Source organism: Pistacia vera, unplaced genomic scaffold (assembly GCF_008641045.1).
Source record: "Pistacia vera cultivar Batoury unplaced genomic scaffold, PisVer_v2 Contig14, whole genome shotgun sequence".
Lineage (NCBI taxonomy): Eukaryota > Viridiplantae > Streptophyta > Magnoliopsida > Sapindales > Anacardiaceae > Pistacia > Pistacia vera.
Window position 1 is genome coordinate 217829 of NW_022195466.1, and position 19203 is coordinate 237031.

At 44.3% G+C, this 19203-nt stretch overlaps 1 pseudogene; it reads left to right on the plus strand.

Annotated features, from left to right (window-relative positions):
* The window catches only part of LOC116123054, a 62334-nt pseudogene that overhangs the window by 41379 nt on the left and 1752 nt on the right, over nucleotides 1-19203 (plus strand).

The following is a 19203-nucleotide window of genomic DNA, read 5'->3' on the forward strand; positions in this document are numbered from 1 at the left end:
TCAGTGGACGTCGGACTTGCTACCTTAGCATCCGAACCACTTTAAAAGTTTTTCCCTGCATTTATTTCATTTCATATATCCATTATCACGTGCATTAATTCATCAAAGAGCAAAATCCACGTGACAATTGGTTGGTGCCGAAAACGAGCATCAACAAGTTTGAGCCTGAATATTCCTCTCATTGTTCTCTGAAAATCCTTAAGAGATTTATTTCATTTTGGTCAGGTTCCTTTATGCTTTGGTAAGCTTTAAAATACCTACTTAACCATTGTTGTTTAAGTGTTGTTGGAACATGGTTCCTTTGATGAAAGCTTGTTGGGATTTTGAGTTGTTGGAGCTGAAGGGTGTCTTCGGCATTGAAGTTTGAGTGGAGCTCAAACCATCCAAAATGTGTCTTGGGTTCAAGCAAGTTGTGGCAAGACGTGGATCATCCAAAAGATGAAGTTAGAGTGTTGTGAAAACATAGAGTGTTTTACATTTGGTTGCTTAATTAACTTAAACTTTGTAAATGAACCTTGAATGTGTGTTATAATGGATTTACTTCGTTTGGATTTGATCCCATGGATGTAGGCAGTTGGGTGGACCACGTAAAAGCCATTTGTGTGCTTTATTTATGTCTTGGATGTTTAGCAATGTGTTGATGATGAATGGACCAATCCACAAGCACAAATGAATATGATTAATCTATTCCGCATAAGTTTAATGAACATGGTTAAGTCATAAAACTTTCAATTAAGTTGGCAACGATACATGGTGATGTACCAGTACTCTCCGAATGATTACATATACAATATTAGCCATCTAATATAATAGACAATACTGGCCTTCTAATATAACATATATACATTAACAGTTTCTATGTAGAAATTGGATCTGATTAGTCATGATATATTCAAAATTCAATTAATGAGAGATTCCTTTTCTCTGTTTTTAACTTTCCACGAAGTAATTAATTTGATTGTGATGTTCTCATCATTTTTCCACAACGACACTTGATTTGCTGAATTTTCCTCCGTTGACTCGTGCAATAATAAGGTCTCCGCCCAAGTCAAAAAATTTTATGCTAGCCAATTCTATACGCATCAAAATACCGAAATATGATAACCAATATTAATTGAAAAAAAAAAAATGATATAACTGGAAGCAGATTCATGACTAACTGGGATCCTTCATCGTCTCTGACAAAAGCTTTGGATAAAAAAATCTTGTAAATCTCCATGGTCCTTTTATTTCTCTATCTTCTAAGCTTTCAGACGGGTTTCATAAGGGCAGCTGAGCCAACATACGTTTATCATTTTTGCTCAAATACAACTACTTTCACCAGAAACAGCACCTACTAATCAAACCTCAATCTTCTCCTGGCCTCTCTTACTTCCAAGGCCACCCTCGACAGTGGTTTCTACAACGCCACCGCAGGCCAACACCCTAACAAGGTGTATGGCCTTTTTCTTTGCCGAGGAGATGTCGATATACCCACTTGCCGAGACTGTGTTACTTTTGCAACAAAAGATGTAACTCGACGTTGTCCTGTTGAAAAACAGGCCATATTATGGTATGAAGTATGCTTTCTACGCTATTCAAATGTGTCTTTCTTTACTACCATGGATGAAAGTCCAGGTACGTCGATGTTGAATACCCAAAATAATACAGATACAGATAGATTTGACCAGCTGGTGTGGAATTTGATGACCGAAGCCATAAATGAGGCTCTAGATGTTCCCGAGATGTTTGCAACAAGAAAGGACAATTTCTTAGGGTTTCGACCTGTTAAGTAGCGATTGCAGCAAATGTCTTCGAAAAGCTATTATTGAATTGCTTGATTGTATTGGAGATCTCATATCGACTAGGCACACTCAAGCTAATGGGTTTATAAGAGTGGGCAATCCTCCCACTTAATAAGGCCTTTTGGGTGAGGAGTTAGGCCCAACTCCAACAATGGTATCAGAGCCAGCCCCATGTGAGTTGAGTGATTAACCAGCGGTGGACTGTCAAACTACCTCCATTCATAGGCAAGTGGACCATATGGGCTTGACCGTGAGGGGGAGTGTTGGAGATCCCATATCGACTAGGTACACTCAAGCCAATGTGTTTATAAGAGTGGGCAATCTTCCCACTCAATAAGGCCTTTTGGGTGGGGAGTTAGGCCCAACTCCAACAGATTGTTGTGCTCAAAAGGGAGGAGGAAGACTGTTGTATCCAAGTTGTAATATCCGGTACGAAGTGTACCCATTTTATAGCGGAGCTTTGACTATGGCACCAGTATCAGCACCAGCTCCAACGCCTCTGCTTCTCCTTCCTTCACCCGCACCTCCTTCCAAAGGTAAACCTCTTTTAAGATTTTACTTAATGTTGATGCGTGATTTTAACACCAACTAATCGACACGTGCATAACGTTGATTGATCAAGGGACACACGTGATTATGAAGAGAATGTAGAATAACTGCAATGAGAGCTTTTTAAAGTGGTTCGGATGTTAAGGTAGCAAGTCCTACGTCCACTGATTTGTATTAGTATGATGGGTCAGGTAGCAACAGCGGGCTGACTTACAAATGATTGGGAAAAGTAAATACAAAGTTTGCAAGAGAGGGAGCGTTCAAGTGTAAAATGACTGAATCCCTTTAATGAAGGGGTCTTCCTCTTTTTATAACAAGATGAATGCATGTAATCATCATTAAATCCATGGGTTGGTGTGAATGTCAGGACATAATCCGGCTTTACGTCACATTGCCCACATCCCAAGCTGATTTCACGCGATTTGGAGCAGGGAAATGGATACGTGGGAGCTCCACAGCGTCTGGCAGGCCTGACGTGCGCTTACCGTTCTGACAGGAGCAGGTCACACTTCATCACGTGACTTCCCACGTCAGCCCTTGATTTCCTAGGCATAACAGAAGTCCCCTAGTTTTTAAGGTTTGAGGATCGAACCTTGGAAACTAAGTCATACCGCGATTGGAGGTTCTGGTAATTTCGACCTGAATGGAAGAAGCTCGGGACAGGGCCTTTTGCGAACACGACCTCGCACAATCTTTGCCTAAACGACCTAACAATCATCATCCTAGCGACCTGGATTCATCGGACATTTCTTACCGCGCCTTAGGGTTGGAGATTCAATGAGCCTGTTTCCGCACTGTCAGGCGCTCTACACGTGTTAAAGCGTCTGGCAGGCGCATTAAATGCGTTGTGTGCTTACCCGGCGTTGTTTTGACAGCATTAATTGCACGACACATTCGAAACGTCGACCCTTATCACAACATTGAATGCGACGTGGGGCGCGTTTAATGCGGAGAGAGAGAAAGCTGTCGTTTCAATTCCGAGAGGTGGTAACCGTCGGTTCACAGTCCATATAAAAGCCCAAAATTTTTCAGATGACGCCACCAGAATCCCTTCTGCCTCGAGCGAAAAATCTTTGCAAACCGGAAGCTCTTCTTTTCCGATTGGCATCTTTCCGGTATCCAAAACAAGATCTGTCCTCAGTCACGCGCCCCAGAAGGCAAGGTCCTTTCCCTTCTTCCTCTTTTTTTTTTTTTTTTTTTTTTTTTGTTTGGTTGGTGGGCAATGGCGTTGGGTCTCCTAGTGTTTCATCAGAGACGTGACGCTGTCATCGGATTCGAGCCATGGATGGCGGCTCGAGCTACTATTAGGGTTTAAGGAATTTGTCCCATGTCACCATGCGTGACAACATGTGATGGCTTAAATGACCTGTCTGTCGGTGTTACAGACTCTGGAATGGAACCGTCAACGTTCAGACCCGAGGAAAGAGCCAGTTCGTCTTCGCGGGACGTTCCCGCGGACGCATCCCTTGACATCTTCTCGGTCCTCACCCGAGAAGAGTTCGATAGGATAAAAGGGCAGTTCAACGTCCGCACAGAGGTGTTCCTTGACAACACCCGGTCGTCGTGGCATCCTTCTGATGGCCTAGCTGCTATCTCCGAAGAGATCTTCAACGGTGGATGGATGATTCCTTTCCATCCTTTCATTAGGTCGGTCTTGGATCCCCTCGGGATCGCACCAATGCAGCTGACACCAACCGCGAGAGTGGCTTGGGCGAGCTAACGGCGGTGGAGCTCGGCATCGCCTATTATCTTAAAAAGAGCAAGGACAAGGATTCCTATTACTTGTCCCGGTGACCTACCATCACCGAAGGGACACATAGCTATCCCAGCAACGCGGGGGCCTACGAGACAAATTTCTTCTTTTTCTACTATGACGGCTACTGCCGCTTTCAGAAACCAAGTAGGTTCTTCTTCGCTAGGTTCACTGTCTGTTCGCTTCCTTTGTTATAACGACTTGCCTTCTTTTGCAGTTAACAAGACGACCAGCCTAGACCTGCTCACTGACTCGGACAGGCTCGTGTCTTTTGGAGTCCTTCTTGAGGAAAGTCAGGACGCGAGGAAGCTCGTGACGACCACGAACTTGCGAAAGTACGGTTTCATTAGTCACAACGCGTCTTTGGAGCCCCCAGAAGGTAAGTTACACTGATTTCCCTTTTGGTTGCAGAATAACTTTTGTCTAGTTACTTATGTACTTGCATGCAGCGACCATGCCTCCGAAAGAAGTTCGAGCAGCCCTGGCGAGCACCGTTCGTCTTCCCTCGATCGAGGAGAGAAAGGGCGGCCGAAGCTGCTCGCCCCATAACGGCACAATCGGTGCGAACATCTGCGCCTTCCCAGTCCCGTCCTGAGCAAGAAGCGACCAAGACAGAACAGGTCGCTCAGCCACCGCCTGCTCGCCCGAGACGGAAGGCTCCGGCCCAGTGGTCAAAGAAGAGGAAGCAGATTCAGGCCGACGAGTCGGAGACTGAGTCCGAGGAAGAACCCTTAAGGTCGCGACAGGACTTAAGGAGGAGGTCGGGCAAGGAACCCGCAGACGAGACGATTGCTGCCGACAAGGCGAAGGGCACACCTGTGTTGGACTCGTTGGGGAGCCTGCCCGAATATCTACAACCAATAGTCTATTCTCTGCTTAAGTATGGGCTATCGGAGTCATATGATGAGTTCACCGATACGGGCGACGACCTGATGACCACGTCGTTCCAGTATCTAAGCAAGGTAAACGAACTGTTCTTAAAGTTTGTCTGCCATTTTCATTCTAATTCATTTCTTGCTCGCAGGCTTTGCTTGCGATGAGGATGTCCATGGAGAAGACTCGGCTGGGGGCCGCGAAGGGGGTAAGTGATCTAAAGGAGGAGGTCGCGAGGCTCAAACAGAGCCTGGAGACCGTCGAAGCAGAAAGAACGCAAGCATTCGAAGCGGCGAATAGGTACCTGAACCAAAAGGATGCCGCTTTGTGGACAGTGGACTTCCAAAAGGCAGAGCTTGAACGACGTGCAGAGGAAGTAAAAGAGCTTCAGAGGACAATCGCTAGGCTCTCTAAGGAGGTCGGAGAAAAGGACCAGGAGCTCCAGACGACCTTCATATGGGCTCAGCGAGCTGAACAAGAAAGGGAGGCCTCTGAAAAGGAAAGGCTAGCTCTCGAGGCCGAACTCCAGGAGAGTCGGGAAAAAATTGCTTCACTGACTGAAGAAATGCAGATCCAGTCAGAGGAGATTGAGGATAAGGCCGCCGCCTGGGCAATCGGGTCCATTTATACCCTGCGACCAAAGAACCCAGATCTGGATATTTTCGACCTTCCAAAGGGGTGGCAAGAGACCTTGCGGATCTTGGCGGAGGAAGATGATCAAGCAGCGGCGACCACCCGAAGATCTGACCAGGCAGAGGGTTCGGGTCTTACTTCGAAGGATCCCCCCGACTAGCCATAGTGTAATGAGACTGACCCCATTGGAATAGGGTCTTAAACAATTTTTGCTGTAAATAAATGAAAATACATTTTGCTTTCAATTGCTATTCGCTTTATCATACATAAGTGCAGTTTACAATTCAGTTTTAATAGGCAACATTACATGCGAATTGTTACATGCGAACAGAATAAATGCGTACTATTTCAGCGAATGGAATAATACTTTACAACAAAGAGGGAACTAACAAAATCAAAAACTAATTTATAATGAGCTGAGTTCGAGATTACTGATAGTATGGCCGGAGGTGCTCGGCATTCCAAGCTCGGGGTACTTTGGAACCGTTCAACCTTTTGAGATGGTAAGTTCCTAGTCTGATCACCTTGTCGACTCGGTACGGACCTTCCCAGTTAGGTCCTAGTATCCCCGCATTTGGCTCCCTGGTTCCAAGGAGAACTTCTTTTAGCATAAGGTCTCCGACCTAGAAGTCTCTTCGCTTGACCTTTGAATCAAAGAACCTTTTGGCACGTTGCTGGTAGGCTGCTATCCTTAGCGAAGCCTTGCTGCGGTGCTCTTCAACAAGATCCAGACTCGCCCTCATAAGTGCTTCGTTTTCAACTCATCGTACAAGTCTCTCCGAAGAAAACCAGTTCCTACCTCCACAGGAATCATTGCTTCGCAGCCATAGGCTAGCGAAAAAGTTTCTGAGGTTGAGGTTCTCGGAGTTGTCCTGTACGCCCATAAGACTTCGGGGAGATCGTTAGCCCAATTTCCATTGGCTACCCCAAGTTTGACCTTTACAGTGTGCTTGATGGTCTTGTTGACAGCGTCAACTTGGCCATTTACTTACGGTCTGGCGACTGAGGCGAATTTTTTATGGATGCCCAGCTCGTCGCAGAACTGCTTAAACTCCTCATTATCAAATTGCTTTCCATTATCCGAAATGAGGGTGTGAGGAATTCCGTAGCGGCACACTATGTTCTTGAAAACGAAGTCTTTCAGCTTTCTGGTCGTTATCGCGGCCAGTGGTTCGGCTTCTACCCATTTTTTGAATTAATCTACCGCGACCACGACATACTTGACCCCTCCTTTTTCGACTGGCATGGGACTAATAAGGTCGATCCCCCACATGGAAAATGGCCAGAGGCTAGACATCGTTATCAGCTCGTGAGAGGGGGCTCGCGGAATGTTCGCAAACCGTTGGTACTTGTCACATTTCTTGACAAAATTGTGCGTATCTTCTTGGATCCGGGGCCAATAATATCCTTGACGAACAACCTTGTTCGCAAGAGATCGAGCAGCTGTGTGATTGTCGCAGATCCCTTCATGGATTTCCCTCATGACGTAGTCTGCTTCTTCACTGGTTACACATCGGAGGAGAGGGGCACTGAATCCTCTCCTTACAGTTGGTCTCCAATGAGTGTATAACGAGCAGATCTTGCTCGCAGGACTCTTGCCTCGACTTTGTCGCTTGGCAAGGTCCCATCCTTGAGGTACTGGAAAATGGGGTCATCCAGGAATCTGGTTGAGTCACATTTACGACCTGTTCGACTGTGCTGATAGTTGGAGCATTGACGAAACGAACAGGAATGTTATCTAGAGCCTCTGAATCCAACGATGAGGCTATCTTTGCTAGGGCGTCCGCTATAGAATTGCTATCTCTAGGAATCTGAGTGATTTCAAAGTGTTTGAACGACCCAAGAGCGGTCTTAGCTTCTTTCAGGTAGCGGACCATGATTTCTTCCTTTGCTTGATATTCCTCTAAAATTTGGTTGATGACCAGCATGGAGTCGCTGTAGACATTAATCGCGGTTGCGCCCATTTCTTTGGCAAGTCACAACCCGGCGAGCAGGGCTTCATACTCAACCTCATTGTTGGTCGCCTTAAACTTGAACCGGAGAATACCATGAGTTCGAGCCCCCTCGGGGCTTACAAGGAGAAGACCCGCACCGGCTCTTTTCCTGTTCGACAACCTGTCGACGTAAAGGTTCCAGGTCAACAGGTTCTGAATACTTTCCTACATGACTTCGCTAGGCTGTTGCTCGCTTAGGAGATAGGAAAATTCTGAGATGAAGTCAGCAACAGCTTGCCCCTTAATGGTCGACCTGGGCTTGTACTTCAAGTCGAATTGGCTTAATTCCATGGCCCATTTGAGCAGTTTACCCGAGGCTTCTGGTTTCTGGAGGACCTGCCTGAGAGGGTAATTAGTCATTATGTGAAACATGTGGGCGTGGAAGTAAGGTCTCAGCTTTCTGGATGCGATCAGTAGAGCAAAGCCTAGTCACTCCATTTCTGGATACCGCATCTTGGCATTCGATAGATGCTTACTCGCATAGTACACTGGCCATTGCGCCTTTTCCTCTTCCCGTACTAGAGCTGTACTGACTGAGAGACGGACAGGTAGATGAGCAGGATTTCCTGTGGAAGAGGCTTAGAGAGGAGAGGTGGCTTCCCGAGGTGTTCTTTTATACTTTGGAACGCCTGTTTGCATTCGGGAGTCCATTCGAATTTCTTGTTGGCCTTCAGAACATTGAAAAATGGTAAGCAGCGGTCTGTTAGCCTCGATATGAAGCGGCTAAGTACCGCTATTCGCCCATTTAGACTCATGACCTGCTTTTTGCTGGTCAGGCTCTCCATATCAAGCAGAGCTTAGATCTTCTCGGGGTTTATTTCTATCCCCCACTAATTAACCATATACCCCAGGAACTTTCCTGACAATACCCCGAACGAACACTTGAGAGGGTTCAGCTTCATTCTGTACAGTCGGAGGATGTCAAACATCTCAGCGAGATGTGCAATGTGTTCTGAGGCGACCTGGGATTTGACCAGCATGTCATCCACATAGATCTCCATTGTCTTTTCGATCTGGTCGGAGAACATTCGGTTAACTAGCCGCTAGTAGGTTGCGCTGGCATTCTTGAGGCCAAAAGGCATAACTTTGTAACAGTACAGCCCCTGGTCCGTAATGAAGGACGTATGCTCCTCGTCTGGCCCATACATCGGGATTTGATTGTATCCCGAGTATGTATCCATGAAGCTTAGCAGCTCGTGCCCCGAGGTGGCATCAGCGAGCTGGTCGATTCTCAACAGAGGGAAGCTATCTTTCAGGCAAGCCTTGTTGAGGTCACTGAAGTCAACGCAGGTCTGCCACTTGTCGTTTGGCTTTTTTACCAAGACTAGGTTGGCAGCCCAGGTCGGGTAGAGTGCCTCTCGGATGGACCCATTTTGGAAGAGGTTTTCCACTTCTGATTTTAGTGCAGTGTACCGCTCCGGATCCATTGCTCTCCTTTTCTAGCGAACCGGTTTGGCCCCACTGTTGACGTTTAATGCATGGCAAATAATGTTTGGGCTGATCCCGACCATGTCTGCATGCGATCAGGCAAACACGTCAATGTTTTCCCTTAAGAAGCTTATCAGTTCAGAAGCGAGCTGAGGGTTCCAATCCTTAATACTCGGCTCGGCTCTTTTGGATCAACCGAAACCTCAGACAGATCTTCAACCAGGCCGTTGGGAGGGATTTCCTGGATTCGCGGGTCTATGTTATCCTCCGCTGGACCAGGCTGTGGCTCAATCCGGTTGATCGCCATAGCCTGGCGAGGCACACATCGTGAAATGCCCTTGCCAGCCATCTACACCGCTTTTATGTAGCATTCGCGAGATGCGCTCTGCGATCCGCTCACTTCCCCTATCCCCGTTGGAGTGGGAAACTTTATCTTGAGGTGATATATGGAAGTGACTGCCTTGAAGCTTCTCAACAGAGGTCGCCCCAAGATTCCATTGAAGGCCGGCGGCAATCCACGACCAAAAATTCGATAACCCTAGTCACCTCGTCGTAGTCGCCGAGCGTGACTGGTAGCTGGATCTTTCCTTTGGGGATCAGGTGGTCCCCTGTAAAACCGTAAAGAGGTATCGAGCCGGGCTTTAGGTCGGCCTCGTCTAGGTTCATTCTTTCGAAAGCGGTCTTGAACAGGATGTTCACAGCGCTTCCGTTGTCCACAAGCATTTTGCAGACATTGTGGCACCCTATCAAGGGCGTGATCACCAGGGCGTCCTCATGAGGATGGTGCAAGCGAGTTGCTTCCTTTTCGCAGAAGGTGATCGGCTCCTCCTTTCGAGCCTTTTATGGTCGCTGCGAAGTGTTCATCACCCTGATTGGGTCGTGATATGCTTCGCGAGCATACCTTTCCTATGCACCTCGCGTGTTTCCCGCGAGGTGCGGGCCTCCGAAGATTATGTTAACACTGCTGTATCCGCTACAATCACGATGCTTTTTCTTTTGCTCCCCTTGGTTCTCTTTCGGAGCAGAGTCATCAATATACTCCTTGAAGTGCCTTTTCTTGATGAGCTCTTTGATTGCCTGCTTTAGAGCTCGGCATTCATCAGTGTGATGCCCGTTATCCCGATGGAAATGGCAGTATTTTTTGCTGTTTCTGGCCATAGCAGGGGTTTTCATGGGTTCCGGCTCACCAAGCAGGCTGGCCTCCTCGGATTTGTCAAGGATTGCAGATATAGACACGTTCAGCGGAGTGTATTGAGCTCTGTCCCGATCGCGATGAGGAACAGGAGCATAGGACTTTTTGTGTTCGTAGCGGGGTTTCTTCCCTTTTCGCTGATCATCAATGTCTCCTTTGCGATCAGCTCTCCTATTTTCTCCCCGACCAGACATATTGCTTGAAGTGCCATGATCGTGACGGCGGAGTGCCGCCAATGAATTCTCTATTCGGAGATATTTTTCTACAAGATTGTAAAATCTGGTGAGGGAAACATCGTCCTCAGCCTGTAGTTCTTTCTACAGGTCGGTTTGCGGGCGAACTCCAGCTATTATAAGCGTGCGGATGGACTCTTTGGGGGCATGAGCCACCTTATTGAGTTCCCTGTGGAAACGGTCGATGTAGGATTGTAGGGATTCGTCCCTTTCTTGCCTTATGTTGCTGAGATAGCTCAAAGGCATCGAAAACTTCTGATTTGTTTGGAAATGCCGTAGGAACGTCGTGCTCATCTGAGGCCACGAACTGATCGATCCTGCTGGGAGCGACCTCAACCACCGCTTGGCATGAGAAGTCAGCGTCACGGCCAAACAACGGCATTTTGTAAGATCCGATACCTGGTGGAGTTCCATCAGGTCTTTAAACTCGTACAAATGATCCTACGGGTCATGATTCCCATCAAACGGTCGCATGGTGGGAGTGGAGCAGCTAGCACTTCGAGAGAGAAGGGGGATGTAGAGGCGACCTGGGCCTGCTTGTTTTGCTGCTTTCTCAGCCTATCCAGAGCTCGCTGTAGCTCTTCAATATGCGGTAACGGAGCCAATTGGGGATTGCTTTCACCCATGCGAGTCTGGCCTTCACGATTACGATTCAGGAAAGTCCGGAGGTCAGACTCCTCTTCGCCTCGGCCAGCATTTTCGACCGCTCTCGGCATACGCTGACTAGAGGCATGTGAAGGCGATGGATGGTACGGGGTACTTTCACGACCCTCGCGGTGGTATGAACCGCCCCGCGAGGTGTGGGGACCTCTCGCACGATAGCGATCAGGATCGCTCTGCTGGCAGTGATAAGAATCATCCCGCTCGGCACTTTTGCTTGGGTTCATCTTCGACGTGGCGTGGGACAGCTCGGGATTCACTTTTTCGTCAAGTCTCAGCTTTGCTGGCACCCTGCTTGGAGCATGGTTTGTGTTCGCCGACCCTTTGAAGCCCATAGGCTTGCTTTTTGCCACTTGCTTACCCTTACGTCTACGCGCTGCAGTGCTCGTAGCACGGGTTATTTCCCTTTGCCGCGCTTTCACGCGACCTGCAGGCATTTTTGGCGGTTGCACCGCCCCAACTGTTCTGGATGGCACGCCTTGGTCCAAACGGTCCAGCCTTTGGTTGATCGTTTGGAGGGTGTTGTCGAACCTCTCCAAGTAGCTTCTGATGGCGAGGTCAAGCTGCTCTCCCGCAGCATTTTGCGGAGCTGGAAGTATTCTGGAAGAGGTATCCCCTTGGGTCAAGGGGACTCCCTTAGCGCGCTGGTTGGCTTGCTCAGGTTCAGATTGGCGGGCCATTTGCTGTTGTAGGACCAGTAGGTTAGAGATTCTCCTGATGAAGGATGAACGCTAAATCGGCCCTCCTTCTAGCGCCAAATTGTTGATGCGTGATTTTAACACCAACTAATCGACACGTGCATAACGTTGATTGATCAAGGGACACACGTGATTATGAAGAGAATGTAGAATAACTGCAATGAGAGCTTTTTAAAGTGGTTCGGATGCTAAGGTATCAAGTCCTACGTCCACTGATTTGTATTAGTATGATGGGTCAGGTCGCAACAGCGGGCTGACTTACAAATGATTGGGAAAAGTAAATACAAAGTTTGCAAGAGAGAGAGCGTTCAAGTGTAAAATGACCGAATCCCTTTAATGAAGGGGTCTTCCTCTTTTTATAACGAGATGAATGCATGTAATCATCATTAAATCCATAGGTTGGTGTGAATGTCAGGACATAATCTGGCTTTACGTCACATTGCCCACGTCCCAAGCTGATTTCACGCGATTTGGAGCAGGGAAATGGACACGTGGGAGCTCCACAGCATCTGGCAGGCCTGACGTGCGCTTACCGTTCTGACGGGAGTAGGTCACACTTCATCACGTGACTTCCCACGTCAGTCCTTGATTTCCCAAGCATAACACTTAATAATGATTAGTGAGCTTCTAAGATTTACTTTGAGACAACATATACCATTAGCACCAGGGGGCAAATACTAAAATGCCAAAAACTTAATTATACGTAAGTTTATACGAAAGTGTCTATACATGTATATATATACATAATAATTCTCTAATAAGGATATCTTCAAATTAAGTTTATAAGGATCATGCTTGAATAATATTGGATTCATCTATAAAATATCATTTTCAGTTTAATGATGTCAAATCTGACGACACTTAAACTTATTAATCTTTAAAAAAATTAATATAAAGACATCCTGAAACCTCTTTTAATTATAAGTTATATCATGATCATAATTATTTCTTTTTTACTTGTTTTTTTGTTTTGTTTTTTTTTTTGTTTTTTTTGTTTTTGTGTGTGTGTGTGTTGTTCTCGTATTTACAATCTTTAGATACTCATGCATGATATCATAATGTGGATTAAACTAATTTGATTTTTAAATAAAAAATTATTTACATTTGAAAGGAAGAAAAACAATATGGATTGCAATTGGCGCGACAGGATCAGCAATTATAGTAGTACTGGTGCTTGCCTCTTTCTTTCTGTGGAGAAGATTTAAAAGAGACGAAGGTAATTGATTTATAACTTCGAACTGCGAAAGGATTAACCTTTATTTTATTTTACATAAACTTTGAATATCTTGTTATATATAGCAATATATTATATATGGGGAAAGTTTCATTCATTATCTCTAGTCTCTCTGAAATTATTAATCATATATGATTAAGAAAAAAGTAAATATGTTTCGGTCATATAATAAAATAATTGTCACATTGTCACGTGCATAAGATTTTCCAATGTTTAGGTAAAATAAGACAAGAGGATTACTCCTCCCCTGTTTTTTTCTAGTTAAGTTAAATTAAATGTGCTCTGCAGAGGAAAACTTAACCAGTGACAACGAAGTTCAATTACTTCGCTTGGGAGCGGGCAGAGTTGCAGGTGATTATTCATATGATATGTTATTACAAGGGGAGCAGTTGGAATCTCAAGACTTCCGGCTGTTTCCATTAGGCATCATATTTGAGGCCACAGGAAATTTTTCTGAGGAAAATAAGCTCGGAGAGGGTCGCTTCGGCCCTGTCTACAAGGTATAATTATTTTCAATTTTGTGAATTGTGATCTTGATTGCACAAATGATTGGTCACTCGATTTTAGCAAATGTGTATAACTAATTAGTACTGACCAAAAACAATCATTCTACTTTTGTTTCTCCCTCATTCTCCTTTCAATAAATGTATGGAAGACAAATTGAAGGATCCATTTTCAGAGTGAAGAACAGAGTTATATTAAGGATCCATTTTCATCATAACAGCCAATTTTTTTTTTCTTTTTCTTTTTCTTAGTTGTTATAACAGAAATGTTACTAATTACTTCCACGGAAAATTAGCGGATGGTAAGGAAGTAGCAGTGAAGAGGCTTTCAGGAACTTCTGGGCAAGGGCTAATGGAGCTAAGAAATTGAAGTTACATTAATTTCCAAATTACAGCCCAAAAATCTTGTGAGACTTTTGGGTTGCTGCATAGAGGGGAATGTCAGAGTAACAAGAAAAATAACAAAAGGACAAAGCAGTGTTGTTGAAAATGCTATTGCAATGATTGTATTGAATTGAATTAAACTATACATGATGCCACTGCTTTATACACGATGCAAAATGAAACAAACCAGAAGATTCCTATACAGCTAGCATAACAAACTGTAAATTTACATAATGGTACAAGGACACCTCAGCTATGAATAAGACCAGTTGGTAATTTTCCTGAACAATAATCATGTGAGGTGTGTCTATCTGATATAGAATGTGGCTGCATATCAACGTCTTTGAGGATGCCACGAGCAGCTGCATTTGCATGAGATGAGCTGCTCATGGCAACCAGTTCGCCACGAGCTTCTGCATTTGCATGAGACGAGTTGCTCGTGGCAACTAGTTTGCCACCAGCTACTGCATTTGCATGAGACGAGCTGCAGTTCGCTATGAGCTGATGCAACCAGTTCGCCATGAGCTGCTGTGTTTGCATGAGACGAGCTGAGGTTGGACTGCTCTAATACCACCCCACCCCCACACCCAACACACCACCCCCTCCCCCCCCCCCGCCCCCCCCCTGCCCCCCCCGTGCAAGATGAGGAGTAGATATTAGCTACTCCCATCTTGGACAAATGTGAGAAGAGTAAATGAGAGGGCAAGGACTTGGTAAACATATCAGCAAGCTGCAGTTGTGTAGTAACATGAGCAGTCTGAAGTGTGCCTTCTTGTATTTTATCCCTTATAAGATGACAATCCACTTCAATGTGTTTTGTCCGTTCATGAAATATCGGATTAGATGCGATATGCAAGGCGGCTTGATTGTCACAAAATAGCTCAACTAACTGAGGATGAGAAATGGCAAGATCAGTCAACAATTGCCTCACCCAAGTGAGTTCAGTAGATGTAGAAGCCATGGCTTGGTATTCGGCCTTAGCAGAGGATCGAGATACCACAGTCTGTTTCTTCGACCTCCAAGAAATGAGAGAGTGGCCCAAGAAAACACAAAAACCAGTTAAAGACCTGCGAGTATCAGGACAGGATGCCCAATCCAAATCAGAGTATCCAATGAGCTGTAATGAAGAAGAAGCAAACAAGAGGATGCCTTGCCAGGAGCATTCTTGAGATAACGTAGCACTTTATGAGCTGCAGCAAGATGAGTAGTGGTAGGCCAATCCATGTATTGACTCAAGACTTGAATGGGATAGCTTATGTCAGGTCTGGTAAGAGTAAGATAAAGAAGTCTACCAATTAGCTGGCGGTAAGGGGTGGGATCAGACAAGGGGGTGCCAGATGCTTTAGATAACTTGTGGTTCTGATCCATGGGTATTTTGAGTGGTTTGGAAGCAAGATTACTAGTATCAGCCAAGATATTTAGTGTGTATTTTCGCTGGCAGAGATGAATTCCTGTTGGAGAACGATCCACTTCAATGCCTAAGAAATACCTTAGGGAACCAAGATCTTTAATGCGAAAATGGATGTTCAAAAAATTTCGAAGAACAAAGATGGAGGTAAGAGAGCTGCTAGCAATTACTATGTCATCGACATAGACAAGTAGTGCTGTAAAATCAATGACAGTGATATATGTAAAAATGCTATAATCAGCCTTGGATTGCTTTAAACCAAAACTGATCAAAGATTGAGAGAACTTATCATACCACTGCCGTGAGGCCTGCTTGAGGCCATAGAGACTTTTGAGCAATTTACAAACTTGTCCAGGTTGACCTTTAGTATATCTGGGGGGCTTCATCATATAGATATCTTCATGTAAATCTCCATGTAAATCTCCATGAAGAAATGCATTATTAACATCAAACTGTTATAAATGTCATCCTTTAATGGTAGCTAAGGCAAGTAGTGTTCGGACTGTAACAATCTTGGCAACGGGGGAGAATGTTTCATGATAATCGACTCCCTCTTGCTGAGTAAAACCACGAGCAACTAAACGTGCTTTCTTTCGTTCAACTGTACCATTAGAATGGTATTTGGTTTTATACATAAATTTGCAATCAATAGGAGATTTTCCAGGAGGTAAATCTGTAAGGATCTAGGTCTTGTTTAGTTCTAGAGTAGCAAGTTCGGCTTCCATTGCTTTGCACCAATCAAGGTCCTTGGCAGCTTGTTTAAAAGTTTGTGGGTCTTGTTGTGAAGAAATGGTAGAAGAAAATACAGCAAATGAAGGTGATAAACGTGCATAGGAAATCGAAGAGGATAGAGGAAAAGGAATACCTGAAGGAGCTGATGTCGTGTCCAAGGATTGGTTGCATGAGAGTGAGCTGACTTGTTGACAATGAAAATCCTGCAAGTAGTGAGGAGCTGTTCGTGCACAAGTTGATCTGCGAAAGGAAAGTTGAATTGGTATGGTAGGAGAAGATAAGGAAGAGGAATCTGGTGGAGATGTATGTGTAGGAAATGGTGCTGTAGCAGTAGGTTGGGATGGGGAGAAGAGAGAGGAGAGGATATGGGTCAAGGGGATGGGGAAAAAGGAGATGATGAAGTTCGTGAAGGGACAGATTGCATGGGATAAGGAGATGGTAAAGGTAGGGGAAGGGAAGGAGACGTAGTGGTGGTTTGTTGATGAAATGGAAAAATGTGTTCATGGAATGTTACATCCCGAGAAAGGAAAACAGTCTTGGTATTGAGATCAAGCAGTTTGTAACCTTTTATACCAAAAGGATAACCAAGAAAACACAATGATGACCTCTTGGATCAAATTTTTGCCGATTGTAGGAGAGGGTGGAAGCAAAGCAAAGACACCCTAATATTCTCATGTGAGAGTATGTGGGAGGCCTTTTAAACAAGAGCTTAAAGGGTGTTTTATTTTAAAGTAATGGACTATGAATGCGATTAATAATGTAAGCAGTTGTAAGTATGCAATCTGTCCAATACAATAGAGGAATGTTGGACTGAATTTGTAAGGCTCGGGCAATATTTAATAAATGTTGGTGTTTACGCTTAACTTTTCCATTTTGCTATGGAGTTTCCACACACATTCGTTGATGAATAATGCCTCGGTTGTTGAAGAATTCAGTCATTTGAAATTCAAGACCATTATCACTATGAAGGATTTGAACGTTGGTATGAAATTGAGTATGGACTAGATTACAAAAAGCCTCGATACATTTTCTGGTATCTGATTTAGCTTTAAGCAAATATATCCAAGTACTTTGAGAATAGTCATCAATGATTGTTAAAAAATATATTTTGTGCCATCATATGCTGTGAGGGAATGGGGTCCCCATATATCACAGTGTATGAGTTCAAAAATGGCTTTACTTTGATGAGTACTATCAGGAAAAGGTAGACGATGATGCTTTGCAAGAGGACAAACAAGACAGGGATTTTTATCAAAAACAGTAGAAACATGATTTTGAATACAAGGATCTTTGATTACATGAATTTTGGAAGTGGGAGTGTGACCCAACCTACAATGCCAGAGATCGAAAATCAGATTCACATCCTTGAAAATGGCTGAAACATAAATATTTTTGTGTAATGAAATGGAAAAGTGGTCAAAAAGTGTTGTATGAGGAACTTGAGCAGGGATCAGATTGTAAAGTCCAACATTCATCTCACCCATGCCAATCGTGGTCCATGTCAAAAGGTCCTAAATAAAACAAAATTGTGAAAGAAAAAGAACTCAACAAGAGAAAGAGTTGATTAGTTGTTTGACATAAATCAAATTAAAGTGAAAAGAAGGCACACATAAAACATTGTGCAAAGTTAATTTTGGGTTGATATGGACTGTGCCAATATGGGAAACATGCGCTGTTTGGCCATTGGGTAGCTTAACAACAAAGGAAATAGAAGAGGTTATTGAAGAAAAGAATGAGGTACTACAGATCATATGATCTGTAGTGCCTGTGTCAATTAACCAAGGAGTATGTGTGTGTGAGGAGGAGGAAATACCATTCATGGTGGGTGAGAAGGAACAATCTGCCTGGACATTATTGACTGCATGCGTAGCAGTGGAGGCCTCTGTTGGTTGCACTAGAGCAAACAATTTCTGGTATTGATCCTTAGTAAAGGTCATCTTGATATCAGAAATTTCTGCTCCAAGGTCGAGAGAGGACATGTTAGCATATGGGTTGTACTGCTTGGTTTTGCCATGAAGCTTGTGGCCTGGTGGATACCCGTGTAGTTTATAGCACTTTGCAGCTGTATGTCCTGTCATATGACAATGGGTGTAGGTTGGTGGTTGAGCATTGCCAGATTTGAAACAAGCATCAAGAGTGTGGCCTTGAATCTTGCAATGGGTGCAAAATGGTCTGTCTCGTTTAGATGATTGGGAAGATTGAGGTGAGGATCTGTATGGTAAGTAAGGTTGGTTAGCAGCGAGCGCCATAAACTCAGCAGAAGGGAGATTAGGAACCATGAGATGTTGCAGTTCTTGCTGTTGAACCATGGAAAATATTTTGTTTATGGGTGGTAAGGGGTCCAAGATCATAATCTGATCACGAGTGGCATTGAATGAATCATTAAGGCCCATAAGAAATTGGATTACACAATCCCTTTGATATCGGTCAAGGAGAACAACCAGTTTGCCACAAGAGCAGTCAAGTAACGGATCATACATAAGGAGCTCATCCCATAGAGTCTTAAGTTTACCAAAATAAACAGAAATAGAATCATTGTCTTGAGTCAAACCTATTAATGCCTTTTTAAGTTGAAAATCCGTTGACCATTTAATTGAGTGAATCGTTCTTTAAGTTCCTTCCAGACTTGAGCGGTATCATCAACCAAAACAATGCTGGATTTGAGAGAGGGATTAATGGAGTTATGTAACCAGGAAACTACCAGATCGTTATAGCGCTCCCAAGCATCAAAAAGAGGATCAGAGGTTGATTTCAGTTTGGAGAAGTTGCCATTAATAAAACCGAGTTTGTTTTTGGCACGAAGGGCCCTGCACATGGCTCTTGACCAAGTAGTATAATTTTTGGAAGTGAGTAGGTCATGGACTAAGGGAAGCGATGGATTATCTCCATGATCGAGTCTGTAAGGATTGATGGGATTGGAAAAGTCCAGGAAAAGGTTTGTGGAAGCAGCATCGTTTTTGGAAGCGTCATCGTTTTTGGAAGAAGAATCAACCATTGAAAAAGAAGGTTTTACTCTGAACCTGGCTCTAATACTATGTCAGAGTAACAAGAAAAATAACAAAAGGACAAAGCAGTGTTGTTGAAAATGCTATTGCAATGATTGTATTGAATTGAATTAAATTGTACATGATGCCACTGCTTTATA